Below are 21927 nucleotides of genomic sequence, written 5' to 3' on the forward strand. Positions count from 1 at the left end.
GTAAAATACATAGAATTTATCCCTAAATTTTTACATCAACTAATTTCAGTGTTCAATTGTGTGTTAAAAATAATTATAGGCTACAAGTTTAAAGAAATTGAAAATCATATATTATAATATTATACTGAAAATAAATGACATTACCCAGCTGACAAATTAAAAGTGAGAGGCTATTGTAAACAAGACTAAAATCTGTTTAATTGTGAGGAAATGGAGAAAATTTAAAAGGCAAGTCAGGGATGCTCGCCACACTGATCACAGCCCAGGAGCCCGATGATTATCACCATCCAAGCATTTTCAAACAGCGCACAGTAATGGAAAACATTGCCAGCGAGTCACAAACTGAGATCAAGCCTTTAAACAAACAGAAATACAACTTGAAGAAAAATGTGTTAGAGAAAGTTTTTAATTATTCAAAAATCTTTAGACCTGATTAACCAAACCTAGAAAATATTACAATGTAAAGACATTTGCTGAACTAAAGTAGAATAATTGGGAACTTATTTATAGAACCTCTTATCTAGAGCACCAATGTTAATAAAACTAATCACACTTAATTTTTTTTGCAATCTATTTAGTCCTTAACAATTGCTAAAATAGGACATTAGTTACATATTTAGAATTAGATATCTTAATTTTAACATACTTTTATTTTTTGTTAAATTAAACTTAGTTATATTTGACATTGAATATGACTAAGCAAAGTAGGAGGAAATTACCTAAGGGCTGAGTTATAGCATGAAATTACACAGTTTAAATGTGTGCAGGGAAAGGTAAGAATATATGCAGAAAAATTATGACAAAGTTCAAAATGTGCTTTAAAATAGGATAAATTTCCTGACGTGGGGGTTAGGGGTTGTGGTGGTTGTAATTTAGTTGTTTAGTCACGTCCAACTCTTGCAACCCCATGGATTGTAGCCCGCAAGGATCCTCTCTCCATGGGATTTCCCAGGTAAGAATACTGGGGTGATTTGCCATCTCTTTCTCCAGGAGATCTTCCCAATCCAGGAACTGAAACTGCATCTTCTCCACTATAGACTGATGCTTTATCTCTGAGCAATCAGGGAAAGCCCAGCAGGGGCCGGGGGAGGGAACAGGGCAGGGCTACTATGAAAAATAGTATTAATTCCCTCTGATTGCAAGTTTAAGAGAACTCATCAAGATTGAGACTGGAAAATAGTAATTATCTTGGTTAAAATGCAAATGTGAGTTTATATTAATGGATAATTTGAAATGAAAATAAATAGATTCTTTTATTTTTACTTTAACATATGAAGAAGTATTTTAAGCTTAGCCTAAAGATAAAATGTCATGTGTAAGAGGGAGAGAGGAAGTTATTGATTTCCTTCATTTACTTTCTTCTCTCATTCCTCTAGATCTCTTTAAATAAATCTCTACCTTTCTTGGAAATGAGCCAGGTCTGTTTTGGAGGAGGAGCAATTGAAAGGTTATGTTCATTTCTCTCTTCCTCCTCACTTGTTTGCTATCTCCTTGGTAAACCATATCTTCCCTGGTGGCTCAGAGGTTAAAGCATCTGCCTCCAATGTGAGAGACCTGAGTTTGATCCCTGGGTCGGGAAGATTCCCTGGAGAAGGAAATGTTAACCCACTCCAATATTCTTACCTGGAGAATCCCATGGACGGAGAAGCCTGGTAGGCTACAGTCAGGGTCTCAAGGAGTCGGACACAACTGAGCGACTTCACTTACTTACTTACTTGGTAAACCATTGTTGCCTGATTAGAAAGATGATGGGATTTAGGTTTCAAGTTTTATCTCCAGGGAACTGAGAGGTTATAAGAGAAGGCATCTATTTAAACTCTAGTCTCTGTGACATGATGGGGAATATAAAAGTGGTGGTAAATGAATGTTCAGTCATTCAGTCTGGTCAGGGAAGCAGCTATTGATGACGATGATCAAGTTAACTATGGTGAGTTTATAAGAATGAAGACAGCAAAATAAAGACACAATAGAGAATGTGTGAAAGTTCTTGTACAAAATTATTTTCCTTTTTTTTGTTTGAAATATATCTGTAAAAGTCTCTGCCTTATTGTCAAAAAATATGTGTATATAGTAATTATGACATCATTCTTCTATGTTTGCTTCCCTTACCTTACTGTCATTGTCCTGAAACTTTATTTTAAAAAGCTGATCAGGTAAAACATTTCATATGACTGGATGTCATATGCAAATCCTAGGAATTTGCATGGATGGAATTGGTCAAATGAGGAAACATCTGGGTTATGCCTTTTTAAAGTAGTTTTTTGTTTTTGTTTTTTTTTTTTTGTTGTTGTTGTTGTTGTTTTTTAGAAACTCTCAGCATGTTGTTCTTGAAGTGTGGAGTTGTAACTCTTGGTAGACTATGAACAGTCACCAATATGTGTTTAAGTTGCACCATTGCCAAATGTGTCTCTTATCCAGTATTCACACACTACTTTTTTGTACTACTGGTCCTATACCAGAACTGCTTTCTTTTATTGTTACTTGCTTTTTAAACTTTGTTTAAAAGAAAATTTCTTAACAGCACAATTTGACTAAAATCCATTCAAAACTATATATCTGTTTTCCAATATAAGAATTATATTTTACCACCCCACCCCCAATATTCATTCAAGCAGTATGTCTGGAGTGTCCATGAGGTGCTGGACAATGTTGTAAGCATTGGAAACACCAAGGACATCAGGGCAGACAGCAGCTCTGCTCTTATGCAGATTATATTTCAAAGGCAGAGACAAGCAATGTGAAGGAAATGAATAAGCTGGTAAAATATTTGAAGTAGAGATAGTACTATGAAGAAAGTTGAAGTAGATTAAGTGATCAAGTGGGGTAAAGTAAAAGACTCTGACATACTAACAAAATCGTTCAGTCTGTTCTATGCATGGCCTTGGTTCTTCCTATCCTTATTAGTCCTCCTGAATTGTCCAATAAGTGGTTACTAATCCCAGGGACGGGGGAGCCTGGTGGGCTGCCATCTATGGGGTTGCACAGAGTCAGACACGACTGAAGCGACTTAGCAGCAGCAGCAGCAAGCCAAAAAAATAATTTCTCCTTCTTTGGGAACCATCTTTAAATAGTTATTTTCTAAACTTATGAAACTTCATCTGACCATGCATGCTAAAGCTATATAAAAATTATGTTCTTCTTCCTCAAATTAAAACGCCTCTTTGAAGTTCTTATGATACAGTATTGTAAATAAAAGATCATGCCTAAAAATATGTCATGAAAGTAAACAAATAAAGTGGAATTCTGAAATCATTCAAATAATTTAACTGAAGTCAGGAAATTGGAAACAGAGGAAAAATATCAGAGGAGACAGAGAAAACAGAGTATAATTGTAGACCTAAATCTAGCTCTGAAAGAATCTGCATTTAATGTTATTATATAAGCATTCCAATTAAAAGGCAAAAATTACCAAAAAGATTAAAAAGTAAGAACCAACTATATTCTATGTGCAAGGACCACTTTAATTAAAAATTTCACATAAGTTGACAATAAGTAGGTAGGATAAACGTACAGTTTACAAACACTAAAGTTAGCAAGACTTTAGAGGCTATATTGGAGAAGGCAATGGCAACTCACTCCGGTACTCTTGCCTGGGAAATCCCATGTACTGAGGAGCCTGGTAGGCTGCAGTCCATGGGGTCGCGAAGAGTCGGACCCGACTGAGCGACTTCACTTTCACTTTTCATTTTCTTGCACTGGAGAAGGAAATGGCAACCCACTCCAGTATTCTTGCCTGGAGAATCCCAGGGACGGGAGCCTGGTGGGCTGCCATCTATGGGGTCGTACAGAGTGGGACACGACTGACGTGACTTAGCAGCAGCAGCACTTTAGTCGTGTCCGACTCTGTGCGACCCCATAGACGGCAGCCCAGCAGCAGCAGTGGCTATATTAATATCAGAAAAGGTATTTCAATATAAAATTATTATTACAGATAAGAAACATTTTATAAAGGCAAATGGTCAGTTCATAAAGATGAAGCAATAATTATGAATATGTAGTACATAATACAGAGAAGGCGATGGCACCCCACTCCAGTACTCTTGCCTGGAAAATCCCATGGACGGAGGAGCCTGGTGGGTTGCAGTCCATAGTGTCGCGAAAAGTTGGACACGACTGAGTGACTTCACTTTCACTTTTCACTGTCATGCATTGGAGAAGGAAATTGCAACCCACTCCAGTGTTCTTGCCTGGAGAATCCCAGAGACGGTGGAGCCTGGTGGGCTGCTGTCTATGGGGTCGCACAGAGTCGGACACGACTGAAGCGACTTAGCAGCAGCAGCAGCAGCAGAAATACATAATAACAGAGCCTGAAAATACATGAACCAAAAACCCCTAGAATAGACAGTTTCCCAATTATAACAGCATATTTTGACACATATATCTCAGCAACTGAGAGAACAACTAAATAAAGAATTAGCAAACATACAAATTATCTAAACCACACTATTAAATGGCTTGTACTAATTGACATTTATGGAACTCTATTCAATAACCAGCAACTGCAAAATATAAATTATTTTCAAGTAAATGTGTACACTTGTTTTATTCACCAAGAAGCTATATGCCAAACATTAAAATAATTGCTGTAAATTTAAAATTATTGGCATCATACAGGGGCTATTTTCTGACTGTGATAAAATTAATTTAGAAACCAATATCAATCAAGATATGCAGAACCTCCTCAAATTCTTTTGAATATTTAACAATACATTTGTAAATAATACATGTTAAAAAAACACAATGAAAATAATAAAGACTAGATTATAATAAATATAAAATATATTAAAATTTGTGGACAGCAGGTACCAACAGGGAAATGTATAGCTTGAAAAGATAATATTCAAAAAGAAGAAAGATTTGAGCTCAATAATCTAACACTCCCTTAGGAAGCTAAACAAAACAACTAGAGTCAAAACAAGTAGATGAAACTAAATATTTACAAGCATAATTTAGCAGAATATGAGATACATACAAAGTTAACACCAAAAACTAGATATCGAAAAAGATTTTTTAAATGACAAACTAATTAGAATGATCAAGGAAAGAAGAACATAAGCTAGAAATGTGCATTTTGAGGGAGGGCTTACTACTACAGATTCTACAAAATGTGAAAATGATGATAATAGAATAGTGTGAATAAATTTAGGCTAACAAATTTTAAAACTTAGAAAAGTACAAATTCCTTAAGAAAAAAAGTTTATTAGCCATCTGTATGTCTTCTTTGGAGAAATGTCTGTTTAGATCTTTGGCCCATTTTTTGATTGGGTCATTTATTTTTCTGGAGTTGAGCTGTAGGAGTTGCTTGTATATTTTTGAGATTAGTGGTTTGTCAGTTGCTTCATTTGCTATTATTTTCTCCCATTCTGAAAGCTGTCTTTTCACCTTGCTAATAGTTTCCTTTGATGTGCAGAAGCTTTTAAGTTTAATTAGGTCCCATTTGTTTATTTTTGCTTTTATTTCCAATATTCTGGGAGGTGGGTCATAGAGGATCCTGCTGTGATTTATGTCAGAGAGTGTTTTGCCTATGTTCTCCTTTAGGAGTTTTATAGTTTCTGGTCTTACATTTAGATCTTTAATCCATTTTGAGTTTATTTTTGTGTATGGTGTTAGAAAGTGTTCTAGTTTCATTCTTTTACAAGTGGTTGACCAGATTTCCCAGCCCCACTTGTTAAAGAGATTGTCTTTAATCCATTGTATATTTTTGCCTTCTTTATCAAAGATAAGGTGTCCATATGTGGGTGGATTTATCTCTGGGCTTTCTATTTTGTTCCATTGATCTATATTTCTGTCTTTGTGCCAGTATCATACTATCTTGATAACTATGGCTTTGTAGTAGAGCCTGAAGTCAGGTAGGTTGATTCCTGCAGTTCCATTCTTCTTTCTCAGGATCACTTTGGCTATTCGAGGTTTTTTGTATTTCCATACAAATTGTGAAATTATTTGTTCTAGCTCTGTGAAGAATACTGTTGGTAGCTTGATAGGGATTGCATTGAATCTATAAATTGCTTTGGGTAGTATACTCATTTTCACTATATTGATTCTTCCAATCCATGAACATCGTATATTTCTCCATCTATTAGTGTCCTCTTTGATTTCTTTCACTAGTGTTTTATAGTTTTCTATATATAGGTCTTTAGTTTCTTTAGGTAGATATATTCCCAAATATTTTATTCTTTCCGTTGCAATGGTGAATGGAATTGTTTCCTTAATTTCTCTTTCTGTTTTCTCATTATCAGTGTATAGGAATGCAAGGGATTTCTGTGTGTTGATTTTATATCCTGCAACTTTACTATAGTCATTGATTAGTTCTAGTAATTTTCTGGTGGAGTCTTTAGGGTTTTCTATGTAGTGGATCATGTCATCTGCAAATAGTGAGAGTTTTACTTCTTCTTTTCCAATTTGGATTCCTTTTATTTCTTTTTCTGCTCTGATTGCTGTGACCAAAACTTCCAAAACTATGTTGAATAGTAATGGTGAAAGTGGGCACCCTTGTCTTGTTCCTGACTTTAGAGGAAATGCTTTCAGTTTTTCACCATTGAGCATAATGTTTGCTGTGGGTTTGTCATATATAGCTTTTATTATGTTGAGGTATGTTCCTTCTATTCCTGCTTTCTGGAGAGTTTTTATCATAAATGGGTGTTGAATTTTGTCAAAGGCTTTCTCTGCATCTATTGAGATAATCATATGGCTTTTATTTTTCAATTTGTTAATGTGGTGTATTATATTGATTGATTTGAGGATATTGAAGAATCCTTGCATCCCTGGGATAAAGCCCACTTGGTCATGGTGTATGATCTTTTTAATGTGTTGTTGGATTCTGATTGCTAGAATTTTGTTAAGGATTTTTGCATCTATGTTCATTAGTGATATTGGCCTGTAGTTTTCTTTTTTGTGTGGGATCTTTGTCAGGTTTTGGTATTAAGGTGATGGTGGCCTCATAGAATGAGTTTGGAAGTTTACCTTCCTCTGCAATTTTCTGGAAGAGTTTGAGCAGGACAGGTGTTAGCTCTTCTCTAAATTTTTGGTAGAATTCAGCTGTGAGGCCGTCTGGACCGGGGCTTTTGTTTGCTGGAAGATTTTTGATTACAGTTTCAATTTCCGTGCTTGTGATGGGTCTGTTAAGATTTTCTATTTCTTCCTGGTCGAGTTTTGGAAAGTTGTACTTTTCTAAGAATTTGTCCATTTCTTCCACGTTGTCCATTTTATTGGCATATAATTGTTGATAGTAGTCGCTTATGATCCTTTGTATTTCTGTGTTGTCTGTTGTGATCTCTCCATTTTCATTTCTAATTTTATTGATTTGATTTTTCTCCCTTTGTTTCTTGATGAGTCTGGCTAATGGTTTGTCAATTTTATTTATCCTTTCAAAGAACCAGCTTTTGGTTTTGTTGATTTTTGCTATGGTCTCTTTTGTTTCTTTTGCATTTATTTATGCTCTAATTTTAAAGATTTCTTTCCTTCTACTAACCCTGGGGTTCTTCATTTCTTCCTTTTCTAGTTGCTTTAGGTGTAGAGTTAGGTTATTTATTTGACTTTTTTCTTGTTTCTTGAGGTGTGCCTGTATTGCTATGAACTTTCCCCTTAGGACTGCTTTTACCGTGTCCCACAGGTTTTGGGTTGTTGTGTTTTTATCCAAAGAAGACATACAGATGGCTAACAAACACATGAAAAGATGCTCAACATCACTCATTATCAGAGAAATGCCAATCAAAACCACTATGAGGTACCATTTCACACTAGTCAGAATGGCTATGATCCAAATGTCTACAAATAATAAATGCTGGAGAGGGTGTGGAGAAAAGGGAACCCTCTTACACTGTTGGTGGGAATGCAAACTAGTACAGCCACTATGGAGAACAGTGTGGAGATTCCTTAAAAAACTGGAAATAGAACTGCCTTATGATCCAGCAATCCCACTGCTGGGCATACACACTGAGGAAACAAGAAGGGAAAGAGACACGTGTACCCCAATGTTCATCGCAGCACTGTTTATAATAGCCAGGACATGGAAGCAACCTAGATGTCCATCAGCAGATGAATGGATAAGAAAGCAGTGGTACATATACACAATGGAGTATTACTCAGCCATTAAAAAGAATACATTTGAATCAGTTCTAATAAGGTGGATGAAACTGGAGCCTATTATACAGAGTGAAGTAAGCCAAAAGGAAAAACACCAATACAGTATACTAACGCATATATATGGAATTTAGAAAGATGGTAACAATAACCCTGTGTACGAGACAGCAAAAGAGACACTGATGTATAGAACAGTCTTATGGACTCTGTGGGAGAGGGAGAGGGTGGGAAGATTTGGGAGAATGGCATTGAAACATGTAAAATATCATGTATGAAATGAGATGTCAGTCCAGGTTTGATGCACGATACTGGATGCTTGGGGCTAGTGCACTGGGATGACCCAGAGGGAGGGAGGAGGGTTCAGGATGGGGAACACATGTATACCTGTGGTGGATTCATTTTGATATTTGGCAAAACTAATACAATTATGTAAAGTTTAAAAATTAAATAAAATTTAAAAAAAGAAAAGAAAAAAAGGTTACCAAAACCAGCAAAGATTAAACAGATTATCTGAATATCCCTAAATCCATTGAAGAAATGAATTCATTGCCTTTTTGCTTAGAAACACAACCAACACACACACACACACAAAACTAAACAAAGTAAACTCTAGACCTCGATGGTTTTTCTACAAACACCTTCCCTGGGTGACTCAGTTCATGTTTTCTGAAAAGAAAGACAAAGGAGACAGCAATAGACAAGGAGGAAAGAGAAAAGGTGAGGGCTTGGCTGCTACCAAAGAGGAGAATCTGGAGATTTCTTTTCTTCTCTCTGCGTGTTCCTTATACAAAAGAGGCATGTGTTAGGAGAAAGTCATCATGTGAGTGACGTATAAAGAATCTGGACTATGAACATAGTTGAACATTCAGATGACTCCAACCTTAGCCACCATCTAATTGAACTGTTTTAGAGACACTAATGAACTAGCTATGCTGTCAAGCCTTAGAACTGTGAATGTTAATAATGATTTTTTTAAAACACAGTTTTGCTTCCTTTTCTCAGGAAGAAAAGAGATCTGAAAACTTTAACAGAAGTTTTTACCAGGAAGAGGAATATTTCCATCATAAACCTTAGAATATGAAGCATTAACTTTGGGACCTCGTCAAGAGCTTAACCTTAAAGGTCTATAGGAAGAGTATTAAAGATTGAAAAACAATAAGGAAACCATTACTGGAATCTGCAAAAATTAAGACATATGACAGAAAATTTGGAACATTCTGTAAAACAGAAATATACATAATGAACGAGTGTATTTGTTCAAGGAAATTTCCACTTAGTGTGTTGAAAGGGCCAATGGATTGCTTTTAGCTGCATGTCATAAAGGATAGCTACAGAGAGATGAACTAAAAAGGGGGCCATTTCTAGTCATACCTAGAAGAAACATTTCTGAGTTAAAAGTTGGTGATTTCAAAATTAAATCTTTCTTATCCATAGTCCCTCCTAGAAAAAGTACCTCAACTTAAGAAATGATCTTAGCCTACGAGACATTTTGTTTAACCCTCAAAAATTTGTGTGGAAGTGCCTAACATATCTTCAAAAATAGAGAAAAAGATTTAGAAGAATCCTAAGGACATTGTTCCAAGTTCTCTAATTCTCAGTTTAAGGTAGAGAGAGGTCTATCCTCAATAAAAGGTTTCTGGCTGTTGCTTCTGTCTGAGTGGACTAAAATGTAATACAAAGAGACCCAAGAAATGTCTAAAGGAATTATACCAGCTTAGTCTGTGACAGAGTCAGTTCAAAATGTATACAGGCACTTTAGGCCTAGAAATTCTACAACCAGAAAATAGGTTAAGAAAACTACTCAACAGCAACCATGGTTACTATTTTATAGAGAAGAAAGAATGACTTAGAGACTGGAGATGAGAGCACAGTGGATTCATCTAAAAATCCAGAGAGAACCATTTCCAGAAACTATGAAACTAGTTACCTAAGTTAACTAAAAGATAGCAGTAAGTCATGTCCAACTCTTACAATCCCATGAACTGTAGCCTCCCAGGCTCCTCTGTCCATGGGATTTTCCAGGCAAGAATATTGGAGTGGGTTGTCATTTCCTTCTCCAGGGGAACTTCCTGACCAGGAACTGAACCTAGATCTCCCCCTTTGAAGGTAGATGCTTTACCAACTGAGCTACATGGGAAGCCACATATGTTAAGTAAGTTGGAAGTTAACTAAGGCTATACCTTAATCAAAAAACCAGTGACATGGACATGGCAAGATCTGACAAGTGTTATGGACTAGTAATTGGCTCAGTCAGTAAAGAATCTGCCTGCTATGCAGGAGACCTGGGTTTGATCCCTGGGTTGGGAAGTTCCCCTGGAGAAGGAAATGGCAGCACACTCCAACATTCTTGCCTGGAAAATTCTCTAGATAGAGGATCCTGACAGGCTATATATAGCCCATGGGGTTGCAAAGAGTTGGACACAATTGAGTGACTAAACACCACCACAGTAATAGCTGTATGGTCTCCCTTGTTCCCCTCCCCACCTTTTTTTTTTAATTGGAAGTGCTATTAATGTTTTGTAGCCAGTCCTTATAATTGCATGTTGTATGTGGAAGGAAGAAGGCTTTATTTTATGAAATTTTCAGGTCATGAAGAATCATATCAAAGGAATTAAACCCAAGGAACTGCAAGAGTTTGCTCCTCATTTGGACCAATTTAGGTTGATAATTTCCCAAGCTAGAATTTGATGGCATAATGGAATGAGACTTTGGGGTATCATGGGAGAGAGTGAGTGCATTCAGAAAATAGGAGGAATATAAATAATTTATGGCCAGGGGTAGCTGCAAATTCTTTGCCATCCTTCCGTTTCAGAGACAGAATATGGTGTGGGATTGTTTATGTTTAAGCCCATAGTACATGATGGAAAAATGATGAGTCCATTTCTGGCTTATGCCTATAAAAGGATTAGTGACATCTGCTTCTTCCACTTGGAAGACAGCTACCATGTTGAACTAGCTTGAGACCCCTATACTCGGAAGACCAGCCTAGTTGTAGTAACAGAGAGCTTGCAAGGCAAACACCAAGAAATCAGGCACATGAGTGAAACCTTCCTACACTGTCCAGCCTAGGCAGCTAAAATCAATTCCTAATTGATTATTTCCACTCTTGGAGACACCTCAGGTTAGTCTCAAGGCATCATGGAACTGAGACAAGCAATTCCCATATGCCCTTTTTGAATTCTGGGCAAAATTAAATGATTTGGTTAAACAAGTGAGAGACAGGAGTTTATAAGCAACATGTGTACCTGCTAGGTCGCTTCAGTCCTGTTTGGCTCTGTGTGACCATATGTGCTGCAGTCCACCAGGCTCCTCTGTCCATGGGATTCTCCAGGAAAGAATACTGGAGTGGGTTGCCATACCCTTTCTAAGGTATCTTCCTGGTTGAAGATTTATTATCGTATCTGGTTCCAGTAATCCAATTAATCACCATAACCCTCATCTCTTAAGTCTCCTGCATTGGCTGGCATGGGTTTTTTACCACTATCCCTACTTGGGAAGCCCAGTTTATAAGAGGACATGTATCTAAAAGGAAATTGGAGATGCCACTAAATAGAACTTTGTCAACATCAGAATTTATCCATAAGCATATTCTGTTTTTTCCTATAAGATTTTAAATGTTAAGTATATAATCTGTAAACTTTTAGTTTCAGGATAGTAACCAAGAAAGACTATATCTACTTCTTGAAGGGGAGTAAAGGAAATTGTAGTCATTTTTATTCAACCAAATATACTTTTATTCTGATATTCTAGATTTTTGCTTAGTAAAACAGTTATCTTATTTTAATATGACCCTTTCTAATCACCACATTCAGGAAAAAAATAAAAACTCTAACAAGGTGGGTTTAAGATCTATTATCATATCTGGTTCCAGTAGTCCAATTAATCATCACAACCTGATTGTATATTATTTTTCACATTACAATTGCTCCTAAGCATTAATTGTTTCTCATGCAATGAGAATGGAAAGTCATCACATTCATTTCTAGCACATGGGGCTTCGTAGAGTTCTTTGCACTGTACAAGTGTTTTAATTAGGCGTGTTTTCTTATGAGAAAAAATGATAAAGTCTTGCAAGATATAGAGTACACAAAAGGTGCATATGAAGGGAACAATACGTAAATTTGAGAAAAGGTTACAAGGAAACAAAGGAATTTCTTAGTAATTGGTTTTCTAATAATCATAAGGGGAATTCTAGAGAAAATTTCATGAATTCTGTCAATTCCAGAAAGTCAACAGCTTTTTGATCCACCAGTGAAATTTCAGATAAATATTTTCCAGTCTGGATAAATGGTTTGCAATGTAATAGTAGTTGATGGAGATTGTTTTCTTTCTTTCTTTTTTTTTTTCTGAAAACACACTTTCTTCCAGCCAAAGTTGTCCCATTTCTTGAAATTACTGATCTAATTTCAGTAGCATAGGTAAAAAAAGTCAAAATTTCTCTTCATTAAAATAAATAAATTATATATAATTTTTAAAATAAAATCACTATTTTTATTAACATGCAACTAAGTGAAGTGACCTACCACCTGTGGAAGAAGGCATTCACATTTCTGTTGATACCTTGTATTTCATTTCTCAAAAACCATCTCTACTTTAGTCAATTAGTCTAATCTCTGTTTTATAAGATGCAGAATATGTGTGCTGTATTTAACATTTTTCCTTTAAAATTCTGTTTTTTGTTACTGGAATTATTATTGCTCCTTACATATTATAGGTAATATTTAGTTTATCTTAGATAACTAAAAAAGTGGAACTTCAGATTGTCATCAGTGCTTTAATAAATAAATAAATTGGTTAACACAACTTTATTTTTTTTGTAAACCTAAATTTGATTCAGATAAAAGATACTTATTGTAATAGTTAAGTTTATATAAAGCTTTCAATACAAGCAGCTATTTATGTTATTTTCATCCATCACCATTTCATACATTGTTTTATACCATCAGTAATGAATAATGTTATATAATACCTTTAAATTATATTATTGAAGAATAGGAGAAAATATAAATAAATTCAAGGATATATGTACCATTTTTAAAAATTGAATATTCCTGTTTTCCATATATATTTAGATACAACTGTATAATTTGAGAATGATGACTTTGTTTCTAGATAATTAAAATTGATATTCTTAACTATCTGGAGAAGAGATGCATTCCAGACTGTATAGTCTTCATTTCTCTAATGAATAGTGTATAAACATACAGGAAATTCTATCAGGTAGACTAGAATAAGTGACGAAGAACCAATTATTTTTCAAATAGATTCTCTCAAAAATGAACAATGGGATGAGAAGGGCTGAGAAGAAAAATTAAAATCAACATAATATTTACATGAACTTTCTTCTCTCAGAAAAAGGTGGAATCTGAGAATACCTTTAAGCCTTAGAAGATTAGAAAGTTGTGATTTTTTTTCTTCTTCTTCTTTTTTTTTTTTGCATTAACTTATCCTGGCTGCAGGAAGATAGTTCAAGGAAAAGAGAACTTGCCAATAGCTGGCTTCCAGCTTTTAAAACAGAGTGCATTATTTTGGAGATCTCGGTTAATAGTGACTATGGGGATTTGTGTTAATCTTAAATGGATAGGGAAATAGGGAAATTAGATTTGCATTTTTGTATGTAAAATCTTCAGTAATTTATAAATATGTTTTATAAAAAGAGGAAATTGTCAAAACACATTAGTCTTTACATATTTGTCATTTAAAAATTTTTTCCTATAATCTTATAATTGATCTCCACCTCTATTCAGTAGTAACATTCCTCACAAAACTATCTTCAAGAAGGATGAACTGCACTCATTTCTCCTTATGACAAACCATCTAAAAGGGGTACATTTAGACTTAAAGGTATTTTCTATGTGAAGCAAATGCTTTCTTCCTGTGACTTCTATAAATTTCTTCTGGACTCAAACAAAATAAGCTTTAAGTCCTCCTCTATATTGTATGTATTTAAATATTGAATACAATTATGATGCCTGTTTGTGCTATGCTGTGCTTAGTTGCCTCCAACTCTTTGTGACCCCATGGACTGTAGCCCAGCAGGTTCCTACATCTATGGGATTCTCCAGGCAAGAATATTGGAGTGGGTTGCCACTCCCTCCTCTAGGGGTCTTCTCAACCCAGGGATCGAACCCAGGTCGCCCGTATTGCAGGTGGATGCTTTACCACATGAGCGATAAGGGAAGCCCCCCTTGGTCTCTAGGTATAACACAATTATTTTTATCATTTGTGAAGTGACACGTGTTTTGGTTACCAATACCACTTATAAAGGCGATGGCACCCCACCCCAGTACTCTTGCCTGGAAAATCCCATGGACGGAGGAGCCTGATAGGCTGCAGTTCATGGGGTCGCTAGGAGTCGGACACGACTGAGCGACTTCACTTTCACTTTTCACTTTCATACATTGGAGAAGGAAATGGCAACCCACTCCAGTGTTCTTGCCTGGAGAATCCCAGGGACGGGGGAGCCTGGTGGGCTGCCGTCTCTGTGGTCGCACAGAGTCGGACACAACTGAAGCGACTTAACAGCAGCAGCAGCAACCACTTATAAAAATACATGCAGTCTTTAAATATGTGTTGAAACAGAGAATGAAGTATTTTGTATGGGGGAAGATAAGGAGTTAGAAAGATTAAATGTATTAAATGTAAAAATTTGAACCTTGAAGAGGGCAGAACATAGATGTACACTCAGATCTTGCGACTATATTCTGCTGGCTTCCCTCCACATAAGGCTGGACTTCAAATATTGTTCATGTCAAAAGAAAGGAAATATGTTCCTGAGGAATCTACTGGAGCATAACCGTGATATTCTCTTTCTTTGCCCCATGAAACTATGTTATTTTTATAGTAATTTAGATTTAAAACCCATTTTTTTGGTACACTATTTCATTCATAGGATCAAGATTCTAGAACACAGGGATTTGATTCATAGTCTTATTTTGTAAAGTAAATACAGGTATGTATCTCTATTCCAGCATGTCTGTACCGTGCTGTATTAACAAAGATATATTCACATTTTTTTCAACAACAGTGTGAATAATCATATGTATTGAGATCCAGATGGTGATTGAGAGAATTATCTGTTACTTTTAGGCACTTTTTTTTTTTTTTTAAAAGAAGGCATTGAACCATGACATCCCCCTTTTCTGCCTTTGCTTTCTGTATGGGATATGTAGGCAAAGAGTACTTAACAGAGCAGTGGCTTGTTCACAAGGGAATAGGGGGTTTAATGAATCATACATACTTTATTTGAAAAATATCAATAACCATTCACTGGTCTATTCTTGCATAAACTGAATAAAAATCCCCATGTAAATGGTGCATGGCTTTTTTTATGAATCACACTCTATTTTTTAGTACAATGCTAAATCATCTTAAAACGTGTAGTTTTACCTGCCAAGCCTAAGATAAATTTCCATCAGTGATTAAAGACTAGTTCCATTCCCTATAATCCTTGTCAATTATATGAATAGGCAGTAATGGAACACTTTATTTTCTCCGGTTATTAAAACACAAAATAGTAATGCAAATGCACTGTACAATGTCTCCTTACTAGATTGGCAGTGTAATTTATTTAATCAAATACAGAAGTCAAAGACAGAGAAGCACGAGTAAGTTTCAAAGTCTATGCTGAACAGAAATGTGTTCTGTTATGGAAGGCCCACAAAAGCTCAGAATGCAAATTTGAAGTCTTTCAGAGATCTCTCTCAGCATAACAGTTGCACATAATTTATATTCTATGAACATTTCAGTTTCATTGGTAAGGCTGCAACTTTTTAATTTTTCCTTCAACACAGGCCATTCACATTCATTCTGAAGGAAGAAAGTATATCTTTAATACCTATGGCTATAGGAACCATTCATTTTAAGTTTTAAGTCTCAAAGAATAGAGATCAGTCAGACTTGAAATCATGGTGACATTAAATCAAATGCATAAGGCAGTGTCACAAGCAGATGAGATGGAGCCCCTTCCTTTCAGATGGGGCTCATGAGGAGGGAATGGGTGAATCAGGTTTCAGTAAAACTAGCTAATGTTGCTGCCATTAGCTGCATGGTTCTCATGACTGGCTCTCTGAGTGAAAATTTAATAAAATTAACACTACTTTCTTGATTTATTTTTTTTTTCTTTTCTTCTTAATCTTCCCTTCAAGATTAAACTCATCAGCACTTGACAAAAACTGCAAATAACAGCCAGATGCAGGAGTTGGTTTTATCTTTTTATGCAAGTATGTGGTGCTAATTAGTGCAAATTGATTAAACTTTAATTGCCTGATCCATGGCTAATTAATATTTATAAGATGAATGAGCAGGAAAACCAGACATTTATTAAAACACTTTAATGATTTTTCATATGTTTTGACAAAGCAAAGCAAATAGATGTTATGAGTACGGATGTGCTAGACTAGGGGACGGTATCTGTTGCCTCTTCTACGTGTGAATGCCCTGTAAATGTACATTAACTTTTAAACACACAGGTTGCAAGCTTATTTTTCTTTAGGGTTCTTTTTCAAATCATTTTCAAACACGTTTAGTATTAGGTCAACACATCATGTATGACATCAATTATTGCAGGAATATATTTATTACTAGGTGTATAATTATATGTTTAATTGTCCCAACACAGGGGTCGAACCAGTGTTTTACGCATTGTAGGTGGATGCTTTACCATCTGAGCAACCAGGGAAGACCTTGACTATTATTATATTCTGTGCATTCAAGTATTATAGTAATATGTTAATGCAGTATACAGTTGTAGATTTTGTAAGCGATGAAATATAAGCCAATATTTTTATTTCTAAGATGTTAATCATTTGAAAAATAATACATAGAATATCAATTAAAAGCATTAATCATTTGAATTTCCAAATTAAATAGACCTGATATGTTTCTACTTAATTATTCTTGATACCTAAAGTTACAATCCAGGACTCATTCTTAGTTGTGCAAAACCAAGTTCACACTGTGAAATAGGTTGTACATCATATACAAATTGTACAATAATGTACATAGAGATGTACATTATTTTAAAGAAAAATATAAATGTATATTTCTAAAAATATTATTTTATACATGACTACTAAAGGAACTTTTGTATATTAATATAATAGAAGCTTATTTAGAAATTAAATTCAGTCATTATCTTGGCAATACAGTAGTCTCATCTTATTCATGAACAATATGTTCCAAGACCCCCAGGGGATGCCTGAAACTGTGGATATCAAATCCCACATATTCTGTTTTTTCCTATAGGTACACATTTCTAATAAAAGTTTAACTTATAAATTAGTGTGACTGTGGCCTCTCTCTTTCAAAATATCTTATTGTACAATTTTGATATCTATTCCATCTTAACTAAGTGCTTATCATGCACTGTAGCCATAGCTATTGCAGTTTGAGGTGCAGCAGCAAAATTAGCATGAATTTCTTTTTCCTTCTTCACAATTACATGGATAGAAGATTCATTCTTATCATAGATCTTAGCAACCTAAGCATACGATTTCTTTCCTAACTAAAGAACTTTCACATTTTACTTAAAGGAAGTACTTTATCACTCCTCTTTGGCATATCTGAATATCCAGCATCACTACTCTTGTACTTTGGGGACACTATTAAATAAAATAAGGGTCACTTGAGCACAAGCACTACCATACCACAACAGTTAAGCTGATAAGCTAGAAGGCTACTTAGAGGCTAATGGGTGGAATACTGTGGACAAAAGAATGATTCAGGTCCAGGGCAGGATGGAAGGGAATGACAGCAGATTTTGTCATCCTCTTAGAAGGATGTGCAATTTAAAATTTATGAATTGTTTATTTCTGGAATTTTCCATTTAATATTCCAGACCCCAGTTGATTATGTAACAGAAAAGGCAAAAAGCAAAACCACAAACAAGGTGTGGAACTATTGTATTTTACAATTACTTCACACAATCAATATATCTTTAGTGAAAAGCTTTTATCAAAGAAAAGTGCTTCAAAAATTAACATTCCAAATATGTATTGCCCATATCCTACATTTAATTTCTACACTTAATTCTCTGCCATATCAAACCACACAATATTTCATACTTTCTTACATATGTACTTCCATACATCCCACTATTTTAAACAACTCTAATGAACTCACTGCTTGTAAAACGTCATTTCAGTTCAGTCAGTTCAGTTCAGTTGCTCAGTTGTGTCTGACTCTTTGCAACCGCTTGGACTGCAGCACGCCAGGCCTCCCTGTCCATCGCCAGCTCTCAGTGTTTACTCAAACTCATGTTCAGTGTGTCAGTGATGCCATCCAACCATCTCATCCTCTGTTGTCCCCTTCTCCTCCCACTTTCAATCCTTCCCAGCATCAGAGTCTTTTCAAATGAGTCAGTTCTTCTCATCAGGTGGCCAAAGTATTGGAGTTTCAGCTTCAGCATCAGTCCTTCCAATGAATATTCAGGACTGATTTCCTTTAGGGTGGACTGGTTGGATCTCCTTGCAGACCAAGGGACTCCCAAGAGTCTTCTCCAACACCACAGTTCAGAAGCAGCAATTCTGTGGTGCTCAGCTTTCTTTATATTCCAACTCTCACATCCATCCATGACTACTGGAAAAACCATAGCTTTGACTAGATGGACCTTTGTTGGCAAAGTATTGTCTCTGCTTTTAAATATGCTGTTTAGGTTGGTCATAACTTTTCCTCCAAGGAGCAAGTGTCTTTTAATTCCATGGTGGCAGTCACCATCTGCAGTGATTTTGGAGCCCCAAAAGGTAAAGTTTGTCAGTGTTTCCCCATCTATTTGCCATGAAGTGATAGGACCAGATGCCATGATCTTTGTTTTCTGAATGTTGAGTTTTAAGCCAACATTTTCACTCTCTTATTTCACTTTCATCAAGAAGATCTTAAGTTCTTTTTCACGTTCTGCCATAAGGGTGGTGTCATCTGCATAATCGAGGTTATCGATATTTCTCCCAGCAAACTTCATTCCAGTTTGTGCTTCATCCAGCCCAGCATTTCTCATAATGTACTCTGCATATAAGTTAAATAAGCAGGGTGACAATATACAGCCTTGATGTACTCTTTTCCCTATTTGGGACCAATCTGTTGTTCCATGTCCAGTTCTAACTCTTGCTTCTTGACCAGTATACAGATTTCTCAAGAGGCAGGTCAGGTGGTCTGGTATTCCCATCTCTCTCAGAATTTTCCAGAGTTTATTGTGGTCCACACAGTCAAAAGCTTTGGCATAGTCAATAAAGCAGAAGTAGATATTTCTATGGAATGCTTTTGCTTTTTCGATGATCCAATGAAAGTTAGCAATTTGATCTCTGTTTCCTCTGCCTTTTCTAAAACTAGCTTGTACATCAGGAAGTTCAAGGTTTGCATTCTATTGAAGCCTAGCTTGGGGAATTTTGAGCATTACTTTACTAGCGTGTAAGATGAGTGCAATTGTACAGTAGTTTGAGCATTCTTTGGCATTGCCTTTCTTTTGGATTGGAATGAAAACTGATCTTTTCCAGTCTTATTTACTGTAGCCTTAACAAAAATGACTTAATGGTGTTCTAAATTTAATTGAATTGAATGTTCTGTCCTTATGGCAGAAAGTGAAGAGGAACTAAAAAGCCTCTTGATGAAAGTGAAAGTGGAGAGTTAAAAAGTTGGCTTAAAGTTCAACATTCAGAAAACGAAGATCATGGCATCTGGTCTCATCACTTCATGGTAAATAGATGGGGAAACAGTGGAAACAGTGTCAGACTTCATTTTTGGGGGCTCCAAAATCACTGCAGATGGTGACTGCAGCCATGGAATTAAAAGAAGTTTCCTCCTTAGAAGAAAAGTAATGACCAACCTAGATAACATATTCAAAAGCAGAGACATTACTTTGCCAACAAAGGTTCGTCTAGTCAAGGCTATGGTTTTTCCAGTGGTCATGTATGGATGTGAGAGTTGGACTGTGAAGAAAGCTGAGCGCCAAAGAATTGATGCTTTTGAACTGTGGTGTTGGAGACGACTCTTGAGGGTCTCTTGGACTGCAAGGAGATCCAACCAGTCCATTCTGAAGGAGATCAGCCCTGGGATTTCTTTGGAAGGAATGATGCTAAAGCTGAACCTCCAGTACTTTGGCCACCTCATGCGAAGAGTTGACTCATTGGAAAAGACTCTGATGTTGGGAGGGATTGGGGGCAGGAGGAGAAGGGGACGACAGAGGATGAGATGGCTGGATGGCATCACTGACTCGATGGACGTGAGTCTGGGTCAACTCCAGGAGTTGGTGATGGACAGGGAGGCCTGGCGTGCTGCGATTCATGAGGTCACAAAGAGTCGGACACAACTGAGCAACTGAACTGAACTAACAAAAATGACTTAATGGTGTTTTAAATTGAATAGTTTAAAAATATCAAAACAATCAATAGCATAATTGTTTCTCTCTTTTAAGATTAAGGCATAATCATCTCTACGTACAAAAGTTATCCCATCTTCCTTGTTTCAGTTCTCTCATTCTAAGATGTTACTGGCTGTAATAAAGTTATATTAGCAGTTTTGATGGTCTTTTGATGTTCCACTTGACTAGGCTGTAGTTCACAATTAAACTATGATCTCAGTGTCACTATGAAGATATTTTGTTAATGTGATTAAAGTAATCATAATAAGTTGATAATCAGTAATTATAATCATAATTGTAAATGAAATCATCCTAGGTATTCTCGTTGGACCTTAGTCAAACAATTGAAAAGCCTTAAGAACACAGCTTAGTACTATTCCATTGCATATGGTTCATTTGTAGAGACATGGAATGGACCTAGAAATTCTCATACAGAGTGCAGTAGTCAGAAAGAGAAAAATATCATATATTAATGCATATATGTAGAATCTAGAAACTAGTATAGATGATCTTCTTTGCAAAGCAAAAATAGAGACACACACATAGAGAACAAATGAATGGATACCAAGGGAGAAGGTGAGGGAGTGGAATGAATTGGGAGATTGGGACTGACATTCATACTTTACTGTGTATAAAATAGATAATAAATGAGAACCTACTATATAGCACAGAGAACTCTAATCAGTGCTCTGTGTGTATGTTAGTCGCTCAGTCATATCTAACTCTTTGTGACCCCATGAACAGTAGCCCACCAGGCTCCTCTGTCCATGGGATTGTCTAGGCAAGAATACTGGAGTGGATTGCCTTTCCCTTCTCCAGAGGATCTTCCTGACACAGGGATTTAACCCTGGTCTCCTTCATTGCAGACAGATTCTTTACCATTTGAGCTACAGGGCCTAATCAGTCCTCAGTGGTGACCTAAATGGGAAGGACATCCAAAAGAGAGGAGATAAATATATACATATAGCTGATTCATTTTGCTGTACAGTAGAAACTAATACAACATTATAAAGCAACTATACCCCAATAAAAATTAATTATGAAAAAAAAAAAGAACAGAGTTCAGGCTTCCAAGTTGTAGTAGAAATTTTATTTCTGAACAGCAACTTCATCCAGGGCCCAAGATTTCCAGTCTTCCCTTTTTATAGCTAACCCTATGGACTTGGAACTAATATTGCCAGTCTCCCCAAATGTGTAAGCTAATCCCTTATCATAAATCTCAATATATATTTCTTACTGGTTCTGTTCCTTTTGTGGAACTCTGACTGATACAACAATCAATGTACTTTACAACTTCAGTAAGAAATCAAGGGAACAGACATGTGCACAAATAATCACAAAACAATGAGATGAGTATAAACAAATGTGGATCATGTCACACAGGCATATAAAGAATCCTCTAAATAAGCAGAAGGGCAGTGTGAGTATGATAATACTAGCATTTACACTTATAGTGAGTAGTGGACAAGTAGAATTGAGTAAAGCATTTTTGGCAG

The sequence above is a fragment of the Bos taurus genome, chromosome 12 (genome assembly GCF_002263795.3).
Source record: "Bos taurus isolate L1 Dominette 01449 registration number 42190680 breed Hereford chromosome 12, ARS-UCD2.0, whole genome shotgun sequence".
Classification (NCBI taxonomy): domain Eukaryota; kingdom Metazoa; phylum Chordata; class Mammalia; order Artiodactyla; family Bovidae; genus Bos; species Bos taurus.